The 13,931-nt window shown below is 38.3% G+C and overlaps 1 protein-coding gene across 9 annotated transcripts in view; it reads left to right on the plus strand.

The window, feature by feature from the left end:
• SULF2 (sulfatase 2) overlaps positions 1-13,931 on the plus strand; it is a 238,962-nt gene that overhangs the window by 34,676 nt on the left and 190,355 nt on the right. For 2 of the 9 annotated variants that reach the window (XM_038369009.2, XM_038369010.2), the window contains exon 2: positions 1,484-1,736. The exons of the other annotated variants lie outside the window; for them this stretch is intronic. The gene's annotated coding sequence lies outside the window, so the exon portion shown is untranslated. The remainder of the gene's footprint in view (positions 1-1,483; positions 1,737-13,931) is intronic. 9 annotated transcript variants of the gene reach the window in all.

The raw sequence follows: 13,931 nt of genomic DNA on the forward strand, positions 1-13,931 counted from the left end.
GGGCTGACCCCAAAACGCACAGATCCTGCGGGTTGTCCAGGAGGCAAGGGTAATCTTCACTAGCTCTGGAGCCTTGGGATTCCCTGCCCCAATTCCCTGAGCTGTCTGATCCCATTCCCCATATTTAGAGGGGTTCCACATTGTATAAGGATATCCTTGGAACTGGACTGTGTATTCTTTCACAGATAATCTCCATAGTCCCACCTGCACCAAGCAGGGCTGTGCATGTTCTCTACACTTGTCGGGCCCAGGCTCAACTTCTCTGTTGATTTCCCCACAGGGGGCGGCGGGGTTGGGGGGGGTTGGTGCTAAAGGGGCACAATATGGCCCTACAAAATTATTAACCATCGCCATATGGGAAGTACATTCAGTGACTTTGTAAAAGCATCTGTGAAGCCTTACCTGAGTTAAAATAACAAAAAGGTGTTCTGAAGTTTCTGTTTTAAAAGAGAAAAAAATAACCTAGTTTTTATTTTTTTAGTGTTTCTGAAATACTCCCTCTCAGAAAATAAATTGTGTAACAATCCATAAATTGCAAAAGTAATTTTAAGTCTCAAGATACTAAATCTCTTCCACTTTACCAGCTGGAGTATCTTGAAAACAGGAGCTTTTTTCTGTCAGTCATCAGTCAGAGTACAGGGAATTCTGCATATGAAGGCAGCTACAGTACCCCACAGCTAAGTCCCTAGTCTTTTCTGTTTATGAGCTTATTCTGTCAGGGTCGGTTTAGTTTTGGTATTGTTAGAGGTTTAACAGGATTTCAGAATTCTTGGTGGTCTCCATTGGTCCTTTTCCAATTTCACCTCTCAGTATTCCTTCTGCTGAGGGGGGGAAAAGTAACTGTGACTGAGAAGATTTGAATTACACAGGGTGTAATTCCTTTATCCATAAATTTATAAGGGATTGCTTCTCTCTTGGTTAGTGGTTTAGAGATAAGACCCAAATTCGAAGGTTTTGTCAGAAAGAGAATATAGACTTCAGAATTTGCAATATGAGATTGGTATTTGGTGCCTCTTCATTTTATTGGTTTTTAACTGACAACCCACTAAAATATGTATATTTGTATGTGAATGTGGTAATTGGTAAAACATGGTACTATACAATATCATATACACATTAATAATTTTGTGCACACAATTATGACCCATGTTGCATATCTACAGAACTGAGCTGGTATGGAGGGCAAAGATCTGTCAGAAAGGGCTAGCACAAATTACTTCCAAGAACAAGGGAGGGCCATATTGTGACCAACTGTAAAGTCCCTGGTGAGCGCCTGAGGCAGTGCAATTATGCACTGTGCATCTTACTTAAGACTCATGATGAAACCACAATCTAGCCTTTTGTTAAAGGTAGGGGCAGTAGATTAATTCAGTTGTCTGGGATTATATGCATCCAGCCAAGGAAGCTGTTCTAAAGAAATCTGAACATGACTAAGGATGGCTCACTCAGCTATGGCCTCACTTTTTTTTTTTTTTTTTTAAAGGATGCGTGAGGGAAAAGTGATATCACAAGATGTATGAAGATGTGACTGAATACCGGATTTTTTTCCAAAATGATTCCTGGATGTGAATTATGGGAAGTTAATGTTGCTGGCAAGAACAAAAGTAAAGCTTATGGAATATGATGATGGCAAAGACTCTTGCAAATCCCCTGGATGGGAAAAAAGATGAATGCCTATGTTAGAAATATTATGGGAGGGGAGCAGGTCCTGATGTTGGAAATTGGCAGTTGCAACGGTATGTACTTGTCACATCAGGCACAGAGATGGAAATAACCTTGAGAATGTTATTGTGGAAGGTGGTTGTCATAGGAGATGATCAGCAAGAATATGGATGGATGGTGTGTGGCAGATCACTGTGAAGTGTTCAGAGTTAGCCAGGGGTTATGAAGGCTTTTAAAAACTTGTTCTATACTGTTACCGATACTGAGACATGAGTGTATGGATTGACTGACTGACTTTACTTAAGAGTGTGTGACTGACTTTTATGTATTTGCGTGGTTCCTAGCACATCAGCACCTTGCTCCGTGACTGGGGCTCCAAAGCTCTGCTGCAAATAACTAACAATAATAAATTAAAATAAAAAATAGCAATAAATAAAAATTTGTCATTCCTGATTGACATTGACCCATCAAGTCATGTACTGGCCAATACCTGATGCTTCATAAAGAGATTAAAGAAAACATGAGACAGCTTTTCAGAAATCTTACTCCCTGAAGCATGGGGCTTGATTATCTTTGTTAGCTTGCATAATTACATGTCTGATTTACGTTTTTGATTTTATTTTAAATGGTGTGGTAAATCACTACAAATAAGAGAATATTTCCTGAGATACCCAGTGCTCACCTTAGTAAATCACACTTTCGAGATGTTTTTGATTTAGGTAAAACAACATAATTCTCTTCCTAATATTTAAGTTCCGCAAGGCCACTACCCTTTCTGCATTTAATTTCCTCCCAAAGATGCACTTTTCTGGTAACCCAAGAAACTAACTAGCTGATTATGTCTAAGTTGTAAGTACTTGGGAACAATTTCTGTATCTTTACAAAAAATATATACTTTTATCTCCTCATAAATGACTGAACAGATTTTGTTTCAACTTTCCAGAACAGCTCATCTTGGTACTGAGAATTTCATCCCAAAATATCTAGGAAAGTTATGACTACATTAAAACACAAGAGTGGCAAAGGTTCATATTTTTTTTGTAGTTTTGAAATCAAATGTATAAATTGAGGATTAGGACCTGATCCTGAAGTAGTTCGATTGACTAAGATCATAAGTCCAATTATTCTTTTTTGCCAACATAGCAATATCTATATTTAAAGCAAAACCTAAATCTGAGTTGTTTTGCAACTTTAACTATATAGTGGATACAACTGACTAATAATGCCTGTTGTAATAGGCTTGGATTTAGATACCCTTACTTGCACTGAGTAGCACGTTACTCCGCTAAGTAAGAGCATCAGTATGTCTTCCACATAATGTAAATCTCCCCAATATATTGCCTTGTTTATAGTATGTTTTCATGACTATACTATTCTTCTAAAATATTTGTTCATGTGTGAATACGTAGTAAAGAGTGATACAAAAGCAATATTTTATTCAGAATACTTGCAGAAGAATGTTAAGCATGACTGCATCAAATTTTGCAGAAGAACTAATTTTCAAAGATTCAATTCTTGAATATAAATCAAATGATTTTCCTTTCTCCTGCAGGTTACTCAAAAAAACTGACATATCACCTTTATCATGACACCTCACTGTCCGGGTGAAACATAACACTGGCAAATACAGTACATGAAAGTTTACTTTTTAAATTAATCTGAAAGTGAAGGAAATTCCTCATTTGGACATAGGATAGCCACAAACCCAGCCAAGTCCATTTATACAGCTCACGTTGGGCTGTATTACAGTCTCATGCAGATATTAATTTGCAATAACTCAATTGACTTCAGTCAGTGTAACAGAGGAAAAACTGGGCCCTTTTATGTATTTTTTCCCCTTTCTTTATTTAAACAACTATTAGTTCAATAGGGTCCTTTTTATACCATCAGAGAGGTGTCTGCAATATTACATAGCATGTGCATTTTATATACTTTTTTATGTAACCAGTGCTTTTACCACTTGTAAAGTCTTTGTTTTTGTTCTAATAAGATTTTATTCTTGGGGTAGATGGGGCACAAATGAGTGAAGATTAAGGTTCTCTTGTTTAACTGAGATGTTCCCAATTTAGGAATGAACTTTGTCGCCCTGGGGGATGCAGTGCTCTTGAGGCTGTGTTCACTTATTCTTAACTGTCCATGTCCCCTAGGGGCCATTGTGTTACCTTCTTCAGCATCTCACAACACAGCTATGAATGAGGGCTGTCAAGCAATTAAAAAATTAATTGCAATTAATCGCACTGTTAATAATAGAATACCATTTATTTAAATATTTTTGGATGTTTTCTACATTTTCAAATATATTGTTTTCAGTTGCAACACAGAATGCAAAGTGTACAGTGCTTACTTTATATTTTTTATTAAAAGTATTTGCACTGTAAAAGAACAAAAGAAATAGTATTTTTCAATTTACCTCATACAAGTACTGTAGTGCAATCTGTCCTGAAAGTGCTACATACAAATGTAAATTTTTTTTGTTACATGACTGCATTCAAAAATAAAAAAACCTAAAATTTTAGAGCCCTGCAAGTCCACTCAGTCCTATTTCTTGTTCAGCCAATCGCTCAGGCAAACAAGTTTATTTACATTTGCAGGAGATAATGCGGCTTGCTTATTGTTTACAATGTTGCCTAAAAGTAAGAATAAGCGTTCTCGTGGCACTGTTGTAGCTGGTGTTGCAAAATATTTGTGCCAGATGCACTAAAGATTCACATGTCCCTTCATGCTTCAACCACTATTCCAGAAGACATGCACCCATACTGATGATGGGTTCTGCTTGATAACAATCCAAAGCAGTGCAGACAGATGCATGTTCATTTTCATTATCTGAGTCCGATGCCACCAGCAGAAAGTTGATTTTCTTTTTTGGTGGTTTGGGTTCTCTAGTTTCCACATCAGTGCTCTTTTAAGACTGCTGAAAGCAAGCTCCGCACCTTGTCCCTCTCAGATTTTGGAAGACGCTTCAGATTCTTAAACCTTGGGTCGAGTACTGTAGCTATCTTTAGAAATCTCACATTGGTACCTTCTTTGCGTTTTGTCAAATCTGCAGAAAAAGTGTTCTTAAAATGAACAACTTGCAGGGTCATCATCCGAGACTGCTATAACAGGAAATATATGGCAGAGTGCAGGTAAAACAGAGCAGGAGACATACAATTCTGCCTCAAGGAGTTCAGTCAGAAATTTAATTAATGCTTATTTTTTTTAATGAGCATCATCTGCATGGAAGCATCTCCTCTGGAATAGTGGCCAAAGTATGAAGGGGCATACAAATGTTTAACATATCTGGCACATAAATACCTTGCAATGCTGGCTACAAAAGTGCCATGCAAATGCCTGTTCTCACTTTCTGGTAACGTAAATAAGAAGAGGGCAGCATCATCTCCCTTAAATGTAAACAAACTTGTTTGTCTTCGTGATAGGCTGAATAAGAAGTAGGACTGAGTGGACTTGTAGACTCTGAAATTTTACATTGTTTTGTTTTTGAATGCAGTCATGTAACCCAAAAAATTCTACGTTTGTATGTTGCACTTGCAGGACAGAGATTGCACTACAGTACTTGTATGAGGTAAATTGAAAAATACTATTTCTTTTGCTGTTTTTACAGTGCAAATGTTTGTAATAAAAAATAATACACTTTGATTTCAATTACAACACAAAGTACAATATATATGAAAATGTAGAAAAACATCCAAAATATTTAATTTCAATTGGTATTTTATCTAACAGTGCAATTAAAACTGTGATTAATCACGATTAATTTTTTTGAGTTAATCGCGTGAGCTAACTGCGATTGACAGTCCTAATATAAACAGAATTCAGTGCTTTGAAATTCACTGATAAATGCAATTGCAATAGTGAATTAACATACAACCTTATAAACTCTTATAAGACAGAACTGAGACTGGTGGCACCTTAGAGACTAAAAGTACTCCTTTTCTTTTTACAAAATGCTTATTATTGACCTACATGCTTCTTGCATTTCATATTTTAACCCCAGTCTTGTATTCTATATCTTTTCTGACACTTACAGTAAGTAGAGCATGAAGAATTTTCTGTATTTTGAAAAAATTAAAGATTTTTATTAGACTTCAGGCATAACAAACTTTCCCAAAGTTTAAGTTCAGATATGACCTGGGCATGTCTTAGGTATTAGATACACATCAGTAGAGAGAAAAGGGGGCCATGTTCAATATAAATGTAAAAAAGCTTTAGACACATGTGATTATCTGTCGCTTTGCCTGAATAACTACAGCAGCTTGCAAATAGGAAGAATTTGGCAGGGAGACCAAAATTGCAAATCCTTTGCAACAGCACTATGCTGAGATTAAGTTCCTGTGAAATATTTTCTCAGTCGCTCCAGGGACGGAACTGTGAACAGTTTACAGCATATAAATCTCATTTTAATAACTGCTTCCTTGAGCCTTATTTTTTTGGGATAGTCACTGTCTTTTTTGATAAGAAAATGTTTAATTCCTTTACAGTAAATGTAGTAGAGATTGTTAATCCTCTTTTATTTTATAATTGTAGACATTCTATGGTAATTTTGGAGAATGTTGGGAGAGTGAGGCTTGGTACATCATATTCCGTATTTACATAATTTTCCAACAGTGCAGGTTCTTTTACTGCAGTTATGCACAGGAATAGAACGTGGGGTATCTTAACATCTGTTTTGCCTTTATTCAGAAAATAATACATGGCTTTTCAGGACATTTTGTATATGAATGGGAAAGGATACAAAATAACATGTTTGAAACCTGAAGCACACTGTATGAATCATTACATAATAAATGGGCACTGCGGGCCAAATTCTGTTCTTATTTACACAAACGCAACTGTGATTTGAATCTGGCCTAAAATTTAGTAAGTGAAATTACGCTCAAAAGTAAGATTATGAATTGCTCAACAAACGTAGCCTTAAAATTGAGAAAAATCCAGTAATTTCAAGACCAGAAACATGAATCATAAATTAAAATTGGAGTTGGAGAAAGCTAAAAAAAAAATTTGTTTTGCGGGGTGTGAAAGGGAGAAGATTTGAGTTTGTTCTTATGGACCTGAATTCATTTATTTCACTTCTCCCTATTGGAAACGCAGTACTATGTCCTCCCCAAGGGCAATGGTGGGACTTTCCTGCTGATATCTGATGATTTAGAGCTGACGTCAACAGATGAGAAGAATTGTTTCTAAGAGAGAATCCATTTCCTTGCTTCGTTATCAACCCTGCTTCTGGGAAAACTTGTAAAACAACGCTCCTAGGGGAAGTGGGTAGATTGCCACATGCAGTGTTGCAGCTTTTTACTGGGGTTGAAAGAGAGCTTCCACTTTTTAAACGAAAGCCCACCTTGATTATCGATTGTCCTGAACATCAGCTCTCTAATAGTAATTATTAAATTATATTACTTTGCACTTCATTGGCAACACTTATCTGAGACTATTGAGCACTTTGGAAACATTTAGGTAGTGAAGCTTGGCAGTACCCTTGAGAGGCAGGCAATCTCATCGTTCTCATTTTCCAGACTGGGCAGGTTGATGGAGTTGCCCAAGGTTACAGAGGAACTTGGTGTTAGAACTAAATATAAAACTGAATGGTAAAAACTTTCAAAGTAGTTCCTGGTAATTTAGCATTAATTTTTAATATACGATGGATAGCTAAATTCCCCTACACAGCTTTCAAAATCTCAAGCAGGAGTTTCTAACTGCACGTGACCTGCGTAGACAACACTCTCTCTGAACATTTTCACTGTTGCGAAGAAATTGGAGAGGGGAATTATTCTTTCTTTCCAAAGCATAGAGCAGGCAAGGGATTTTTCTAAAGCTGGTTTTATTAAGGGCCACTGGCACTCGGTAAAACTGAACCTGTAAAATTGAAGTGAATTAACTAAAATATGGCATTTTCCTTTTAAACCAACTGCTTTTTAAAATAATACTTGTGACAAATCAAGGCAAGGAGCTTGAGGAATGTAAGAGTGACAGTAAAATTCCAACTTGATTCCTAACTCATCTAAAAGAAAAGGAGTACTTTTGGCACCTTAGAGACTAACAAATTTATTAGAGCATAAGCTTTCGTGAGCTACAGCTCACTTCATCTAGTTGTACTTCTCTAGTACAAAGTTTTTGGATTGCTGCATGGCTTGTGCCAGATCTATGCTACTCCAGTGGTACATAGGGCCCATAACCAGACCCACTGTGCAGAGGAACCCTCAGGAAGGTCCCTAGATGATCTAGAGCTGATTTAGTGGCTACACAGTCTCTTCCCCTCTCCTCTTGTCTCCAGTGCAGGGAATGTGGCCACAGGGACAAAAAGTATAGAACTTGTGTCCCAGCAATCCCCAGCTCTTGGAAGAGCCTTCTGATGCTATATGCAGCTGATTTGCAATGAGGATCAAACTATGTCCCAGTCTCCAGGTTTCATATTTGGGGAGCTGAAAAGGGTGAAGTAGCAGGACAGACCAGAAAATCTGGCTGTTTTATGTGCAGTAGTTCGGAGCAACAATCGGGGGGGGGGGGGGGGGGGAGTTCAGAGTGGAATGGCAGTATGGCCTTTTGGCTTTGACTTCAAATTTGCTGACTTTTTTTGGTGGCGGCGGGGTGTGTGTGTGTGTGTGTGTGTGTGTGTTTATCATTACCTGCACATTAATATGCCAACTTTTAAAACAGAATTTTCAGTCTATTAAGAATATTACCAGGAAATATCACTGGGAAAGATGCAGCGTAATGAAGCTCACATTTTTTGAGATGTGGTCCCTAAATCTGTATTCTGTTATAATGCATGGGTGATAAATTTTAATGTTACTTCTATTAGCAGCTGTTAAACAGAGAAAATGTCATAGAGAACTGCACATTACAGTAGAGCTTTTAATGTTTACCACTGAGCATGACAATAACCTAAAGAAGGATTTATTCTAGACTCCTCAGTCTCATGTTTGCATTTTTATAAACATGGGTGCTAAATTGATGGGGCGGGCGGGAGAGAAATGTACTAAAGTGAAGAGACTTGGTCTGTAAAAGGACACTGATAAAAGCTTGACTGGTCCAGGAATGAGGCAGAAAATGAATGCAAGACCAGACTTGGGTCAGGATACTGTAACTTCTGACTATCCTACTGGAAAACTGACCCAAAGAGATGAAAATGAGAAGTATGAATGCCCAGGCAAACAAGTTAATTTTAAGCACGTTCTAGACTCAATAGCAAATTTTTTACACTGAACAACTTCATGTAAATAACCTCCTAATACCAGATGTGAAGCAAAAGCAGAGGCAACGTAAATTTAAAACTATTGCATCTTTTATCAAAACAATGGCAAATATTGAGAACCTTTCTTTGAGCAAAAGAAGGTGTTTATAGGTAGGGCTTAAGGAAATTGTTCGTTGGAATGTTTACTGTGAGGGATACCCTAAATACTAAGGTGCCACAAGTACTCCTTTTTTTTTTTTGCGAATTCAGACTAACACGGCTGCTACTCTGAAACCTAAATACTATGTTTTGCTCCTACGTAAGCAAGCATTCACCTTTTTTTGCATCACAAATTTAAAAAATTATTTCTAGATTATTTTCAGTGAGCGTCATTTCATGTGAGTGTCTTGTGAGGATAAGGAGACTGTATAGTGATTGTATTAATCCTGTTCTCCATTAAGAGCTAGGCTTTCGAAGTTGTCTGACATGTTTGTGCAATTGCAGGTAATATACTACTTGTTATGTTCCTTTGTTCATCAACAGCATTTGTGGTGTTAAACACTACTTATATGATGGGAGTCTGGCTAGTCAGTGCTACCCTGTTCTTCTGTAACAGCTGTTTGTTTTTTCTTCTCCCTGGGAAATCACTCATTTTATGGAATTAAAATATCTTAACTCTCTAAAGATGGCCACACTGTAGTCTCTTCAGCATCAAAAGACACGAGGCATAGATGATGATGATTACAAAAATGAAGCATAAGAGTTGCAAGATATTTTCATGGTGACATTAGAAATGCACTTAAGCTAGTTTCATTTGGAAAAACAAACAGACCATACATGCTTTACTTCAAAGCTCTACTAAGAAACAAAGGATAATAAAAACAAATGGGCAAACCAGAAAAAAGAAAGGAAATGTATATTTTAAATTTACAAACATGTTAAGGGCATACTTTAAAATTTGCAGATATGTTTAGGCCCAAAAGATGGGGAGAAATGGTGTACAACATAGGAATTATATTTAAAATGTAAAATAAATTCTTGTTGCACATCATTTCTGCCTCTCTTCTTGGCCTGAAGGTGTAATGTCTGTTTTAGGTCATATGCTCATTGAAGAAGAGTAGTGTTGCCAACTCTTGTGGTTTTATTGTGAGTCTGATGCTATTTGATTGCTTTTCTTAAACCCCTAGAAACTAAAATCATGTATACATAAGGATTTCAGCTTTTTTTTTTTTTAAATGAAAGTGCCTAGCTCTCATTGTTGCAGAGGGAAGCTTGAAAATGTGACCCCCCCAGGTGCAAAAGCCAGAAAGCAAATAGAAGAATTATAAATGCATTTTTAAAATACAACAATTTTTGGGAGGTCGAGGGGATGGCACAGATTCCTAATTTTTGAATGTTTGAGGCTTGGCAGTACTGGGGAACAGTTCTCCTATGGGTCACTATATTGGCTCACCTGATTAAATGCTTCCTAAAGGCATAGAAAACACTTATCCCACAGTAAGAAACCCTGCTCCCATGTGGGACCTCAACCTTGTTTTTCGCTGACTCGGGGAAAACCATTTGAACCCCTTGCAATTTGCTCTTTGTTGCACTTATCCTTGAAGATTGCTTGCCTCATTGCCATCATGTCCGCAAGACGGGTGGGAGAATTAGGTGTACTAATGGCACACCCACCTTATACAACTTTCTTTAAAAATAAAGTAATACTACAACCACATTCTAAGTTCATACCCAAGGTCACCTCACCATTTCATTTAAATCAATCAGTTTATTTATTTTATTTATTTTCTTCGAAGCCATATGTGGACAAGAGGGAGGCCTCACTCCACATGCTGGACTTTTGCAGAGCATTTTCTTTCTACGCTGAAAGAACAAAAACATTTAGAAAATCACCTAGACTATTTGTTTCCATAACAGAATGCTCAAGGGGTCAAACCATCTCAAAACAGAGAATATTCAAATGGATATCTGGATATATCCATTTGTGCTACCAAAACAACAATCTACAACCTCCACTGGGAGTTCACACATGCACTCCACCAGAACGCTGGCAGCATCTGTGACCTATCACTGACATTTACAGAGCAGTTTCCTGAGCATCAGTCCATACTTTCACTAAATCCTATGCTTTAGAACGACAATCAGCAGCGGATGCTCACTTTGGACTTAGTGTTATCCACTATCGATAGACCAACTCTGAAGCCCATCCACTTCACTGAAGGGCACTGCTCAATAGTCACCAAAAGTGGAGCACACACAGGGAAACTCCTTGAAGAAGAGAAGGTTACTTCCCTTATGCAGTAACTGAGGTTCTTCGAGATGGTTGTCCTTGTGGGTGTCTATTTCAGCATTTCAGGCAGTTTTTCTGAGGCAGAGAAGGAACTGGGGGAAGGCTGGCTGCATGCCACTTTGTAACCGCTCAGAGCGGTGCGAGACAGCTACTGCATATGGGTGGCCCAACTGAGCACTGCTACCACAAATCTCCAATTTTACAAGCACAGGGCATCAAGACACCTAAAGTGGAGCACCCACAGGGACAACCATCTCAAAGAACTTCAGTTACTACACAAGGTGACAGGTTTCAGAGTAGCAGCCGTGTTAGTCTGTATTCGCAAAAAGAAAAGGAGTACTTGTGGCACCTTAGAGACTAACAAATTTATTAGAGCATAAGCTTTCATGAGCTACAGCTCACTTCACCAAATGCATCCGATGAAGTGAGCTGTAGCTCACGAAAGCTTATGCTCTAATAAATTTGTTAGTCTCTAAGGTGCCACAAGTACTCCTTTTCTTTTTACACAAGGTGAGTAACCGTCTCTTACAGGGTTGGCAGTTACAGAACCCCTTACTGGTCTGAATGATCCACAAACATGTCCTAGTCAAGTCCAGCCCCCCTGTGCTAAGCAGACCAAGTAAACCTAGACCATCCCTGTCAGGTCCAATATGTTCTTAAAAACCTCCAATGATGAGGATTCCACAACCTCCCTTGGGAGCCTGTTCCAGAGTTTAATTACCCTTGTAGTTAGAAAGTTTTTCCTAAAATCTAACCTTAAAACTCCCTTTCTGCAGATTAAGCCCACTAATCTCATCCTAGCTTCAGTGGACATGGAGAGCAATTGATCTCCATCCTCTTTATAACAGCCCTTAACATATCTGAAAACCGTTAAGTTTCCCACCTCGGTTGTCTTTTCTCAAGACTAAACACACCCAGGTTTTTTTAAATGTTTCATCATAAGGTTTTCTAAACCTTTTATCATTTTTTGGTCTTTTCTGGACTCTCTCCAATTTGTTCACATCTTTCCTAAAGTGTAGCACCCAGAATTGGACACAATACTCCACTTGAAGCCTCACCACTGCCGAGCAGAGCAAGACAGTTATCGCCTGTGTGTTGCATATGACACACCTGTACAAATAAAGGTGATGTCTCTCTAAGAATTGAGAGAATTTATGCCATGAATTAATGTGAGTATTTCATTTGAAATTATCTGTCTTTATTTAGAGGAAGAGACCTTTCTCCTGTTAGAAAGTAGAAATAATTTCCGGTTCCAGGCATGAAACAAGTGTAATTGCCACTCTCAGATCAGCAGCAATGCTGTGAAAGCTATGTTAATGAGAGACCATATTTGGAATGGCCTTGGTCCCATGTGCAGCTCCATTGTAGAATACTGCCAGTAGGAGTACTGTAATTTGCTCAGGGGAGGGGTGCAGGAGGTTGAATCAGAATGTGAACATACTGATTGTCGCTCTGACCACAGACCTGCCCTGGAATTTACTGGTACTTCAGCATCCTTGCAGAGTGACTCCTCAGAGTAGTGTGGTGATTATTTTTTTTTTTAATGGGACCAGGTGTTCAGTGTGATCTGTTTTTACCCTGTGGATCCTGCCCTGCTCATGGCTTTACAGGCATATGAGATGTGTGTCCTGGACTTAGAATTTTTCCTCTTAAGATGACTTACTGAGGATCATTTTCTCAATGTAAGGTGGCCCAACTACAAGAAACCCACAGCTCTTTATGCTTATGGACATTGTAGGCCTGTCCTCATTCATGGCAACATCCCTTCATGTTCCATGTGGGTTACCCTCAGGTGAACCCACAGGGGACAAGATTTGACAAAAATTCTTACTAGGAGTGCTGCAGATAGGATTCCTGCCTGTGACACAAGAATTGCCATACTGGTTCAGACATGGTGGAGAGGGGACATCTGTCCCAGTATCCTGTCTGTAACGGCAGCTACTACCAGCTGCTTCAGAAGAAGGAACCCTGCAACAGACAGTTATAAAGTAACCTGCCTCCAGGGAAAGATTCCTTCTGACTCCCACCCAATAGTTAAAAGTTGACATACCACAAGAAATGAGGGTTTGTATTCCTCTGCCTCGAGTAGCTCGGAGAAGAGTGCAACACAGGTATGTATACTCTGTTATGAGCATGCATGCCTCTGTCAAAAGTGCAGTGCCGATAGCTGATGGGTTGCCCATTTGAGTAGCTGCAATTTTAATACTGTTGTAGCCTTTAAAGGGACACTTTTTTAATGGGGTTCATTTATTAAATTGTCCTAGGGGTAATGGAGAGTTACTTTCATGTTGGACAGTGATGCTCTAACTTAAATTACTAATATAAATTTATAATAGGCCTAACAATGGGTTAAAATAACTTTATAATCATATTTAAATATAAATATCAAAAATAACTAAATTATATTTCATAACACCCAGACTTTAAAATTGCATGTAAAATGTATGTCCATTTTGTTTGCCAAATTTGCATATGCTGTTACTCCGCCTCCCCAACTAAATGCAGTAGGTAATTACACATACAGAAGAACAGAAGCATATCTAATTTGCCATCTGTGTGTGAAGCTACCACATTTGTGAACTCATAAAGTTATTTGTCTTGTTTAACAGCCATGGGTGCAATTATCCCCTACAAAAAGAAAACCCACCTATAGGGCAGAAATCGTTACAATTTCACCTTGTAGCGATTTATTCCTATTTTGTTTCTTCAGAGAGCACATTGTGATAGTTTTGACTTCTCCTCTCCATGTTAGTGCAGTGGTTTTGAACCTATGGTCTGCAGACCCCTGGGGATCTGCAGACTATGCCTAAG

The sequence above is a fragment of the Dermochelys coriacea genome, chromosome 13 (genome assembly GCF_009764565.3).
Source record: "Dermochelys coriacea isolate rDerCor1 chromosome 13, rDerCor1.pri.v4, whole genome shotgun sequence".
In the NCBI taxonomy this organism is placed as follows: domain Eukaryota; kingdom Metazoa; phylum Chordata; order Testudines; family Dermochelyidae; genus Dermochelys; species Dermochelys coriacea.